This window comes from Nicotiana attenuata, chromosome 10, assembly GCF_001879085.1.
Source record: "Nicotiana attenuata strain UT chromosome 10, NIATTr2, whole genome shotgun sequence".
In the NCBI taxonomy this organism is placed as follows: Eukaryota; Viridiplantae; Streptophyta; class Magnoliopsida; order Solanales; family Solanaceae; genus Nicotiana; species Nicotiana attenuata.
The window spans coordinates 21544033-21547395 of NC_031998.1; the positions used below are offsets into that span (position 1 = coordinate 21544033).

At 46.1% G+C, this 3363-nt stretch overlaps 1 pseudogene; it reads right to left on the bottom strand.

The window, feature by feature from the left end:
- Positions 420-2786, bottom strand: LOC109233634 (annotated as a pseudogene).

A 3363-nucleotide genomic window follows, 5' to 3' on the forward strand; every position in this document is an offset into this window, starting at 1 on the left:
ATGCTGCGTTTAAATGCTTGTATGAAGAACTCGGAGGTAGAAGAGGGGATAAGAAGTTGTACTTGTTGGCCAGGGTTCGAGAAAGGTAGGCCCTTGACCTGGACCAAGTGAAATGCATCAAGGACGAGGACGACAGAGTTTGTTGGATGAGGCACTTATTCGACATAGATGGCAGGCTTACTTCCATAAACTCTTGAATGAAGAGGGGGATAGGAACATTGAGCTAGGCGACTTAGAACACTCTGAGTGTTGTCGAGACTTTGGGTATTGTAGGCGTATAAGAGTCGAGGAGGTTGAGGGGGCTATACGTAAGATGAGCAGGGGGAGAGCGACCGGCCCTGACGAGATCCCGGTGGAATTTTAGAAGAGTATGGGTAGAGTGGGCTTGGAGTAGCTCACTAGGTTATTTAATGTCATTTTTAGGACGAAGAAGATGCCCAGAGAATAGATGGAGTACGGTGGTCCCGCTGTATAAGAATAAGGGTGATATCCAAAGTTGCAACAACTACCAAGGCATCAAGTTACTAAGTCATACTATGAAAGTCTGGGAGAGGGTAGCTGAGGTTGAGGAGGATTGTGGATATTTTTGAAAATCGATTTGGATTTATTCTAGGACGTTCGACTACGGAAGCTATTCATCTTGTTAGGAGGTTGATGGAGCAGTATAGGGATAGGAAGAGGGATTTACATATGGTGTTCATCGACTTAGAGAAGGCTTATATAAAGTACCAAGGGAGGTTCTGTGGAGATGTTTGAAGACTGTAAGAGGGGACTCGCAACACTTCCCGATTATGATGGGGTTGCATCAGGGATCAGCCCTCAGTCCATTTCTATTTTCTTTGGTGATCGACGCACTGATGCGACACATACAAGGATAGGTGTTGTGATGCATGTTATTTGCATATGATATTATTATGATTGACGAGACGCGAGGCAGTGTTAGTAAGAGGTTAGAGATTTGGAGACAGACCCTGGAGTCTAAAGGTTTCAATTTGAGCAAGACCAAGATAGAATACTTGGAGTGCAAGTTCAGTGGGACGACTCAAGTTGTGGACGTAGAAGTGAGGCTTGACTCTCAATTCATCCCTAGGAGAGAGAGTTTTAAATACCGTGGATCAGTTATACAAGGGAATGGAGAGATCGACGAGGATGTTATGCATCGTATTGAGGCGAGATGGATGAAATGAAAGCTCGTGTCAGGTGTTTTGTGTGATAAGAATGTGCCACCTAAACTTAAAGGTAAGTTTTATAGAGCGGTGGTCAGACCAACTATGTTATATGGGGTGGAGTATTGGCCAGTCAAGAACTCCCATGTCGAAAAGATGAAGTTGGCTGAAATGAGGATGTTGAGATGGATGTGTGGACATACCAGGCTAGATAGAATTAGAAATGAAGTTATTCGGGACAACGTGAACGTGTCCCCTGTGGAGGACAAGATGCGGGAGGTGAGACTTAGATGGTTCGGGCATGTGAATATGAGAGGCACAGATACACGAGTGAAGAGGTGTGAGAGGTTGGCCTGGAGGGCCTAAGGAAAGGAAGAGATAGGCCGAAGAAGTATTGAGGAGGGATGATTAGACAAGATATGGCGCTGCTCTAACTCACTGAGGACATGACCATGGATAAGAAGGTGAGGAGGTTGATGTCACGACTCAAAATCCAACTAGTCGTGATGGCACCTAACCCAACCGGCTAGGTAAGCCAATTAACAATAAACCACAATATAATAATAATGGTAAGAGTCAAAAATGAAATAACTGAATTTTATACAACTCCCCAAGGACTGGTAGTACAAATCATGAGCTTCTAAGACTTAGAGTTTACAAATACAACAACAACAACCCAGTAAAATCCCACTCAGTGGGGTCTGGGGAGGGTAAAGTGTACGCAGAACTTACCCCTACCCCGGAGGGGGTAGAGAGGCTGTTTCCGGGAGACCTTCGGCTCTGAGACAATAGATCTATGACAACAAAACCCAAAAAAACAATACAGCAATGTGAGAGACATCAAATACATGGAAAAGCAGTACCACAAATATTATACAAAAGTTGAAACACAACATAAATCGACTGGTCGACTACCCCTTAACCTACAACCCTTAACTTACAACCCTAATGCTCGACTACCCCTTAACCTACAACCCTAATGCTCGACCTCCACACCTTCCTATCTAGAGCCATGTCCTCGGAAATCTGGAGTCGCGCCATGTCCTGTCTGATCACCTCGACCCAATACTTCTTAGGCCGCCCTCTACCTCTTCTCGTACCTGTCAAAGCCAACCGCTCACACCTCCTAACCGGGGAATCTAGGCTTCTTCTCTGCACGTGTCCGAACCATCTAAGTCGCGCTTCCCGCATCTTGTCGTCTACCGGAGCCACGCGCACCCTCTCCCGAATATCTTCATTCCTAATTTTATCCAGCCTAGTGTGCCCACACATCCACCTCAACATCTTCATTTCTGCAACTTTCATCTTTTGGATATGCGACTTCTTGACTGGCCAACACTCAGCCCCATACAACATGACCGGTCTAACCATCGCTCTATAGAACTTACCTTTGAGTTTCGGTGGCACATTCTTGTCTCACAAGACTCCAGACGCTAACCTCCATTTCATCCACCCCACCCCAATACGGTGCGTAACATCCCCGTCTATCTCCCCATCTCCCTGGATTATTGACCCTAAATACTTAAAACTTTCTCTCTTGAGGATGACCTGTGAGTCAAGCCTGACTTCCACATCCGCTTCTCCCGTCACTTTGCTGAACTTACATTCCACATATTCCATCTTAGTCCTACTCAACTTGAAACCTTTAGATTCCAGGGCCTGCCTACATACTTCCAGTCTCCCATTAACTCCGCCTCGCGTCTCATCAATTAAAACTATATCATCAGCGAACAACATACACCATGGCACCTCTCCTTAGATATGGTGTGTCAGTGCATCCATCACCAGGGCAAATAAGAACGGGCCGAGCGCAGATCCTTGGTGTATCCCCATAACCACCGGAAAAGGCTCTGAGTCACCTCCCACAGTCCTAACCCGAGTCATAGATCCATCATACATATCCTTTATCGCCCTAATGTAAGCTACCGGCACACCTTTCACCTCTAGACATCTCCAAAAGACGTCCCTGGGGACCTTGTCATACGCCTTCTCTAGGTCAATAAACACCATATGCAAATCCCTCTTCTTACCCCTGTATTGTTCCACCAACCTCCTGATAAGGTGGATAGCTTTCGTAGTAGAACGACCCGGCATGAACCCGAACTGGTTTTCCGATGTAGACACCTCCCTCCTTATCCTCCCTTCCACCACCCTCTCCCAAACTTTCATGGTATGGCTTAGTAGCTTGATACCCCTA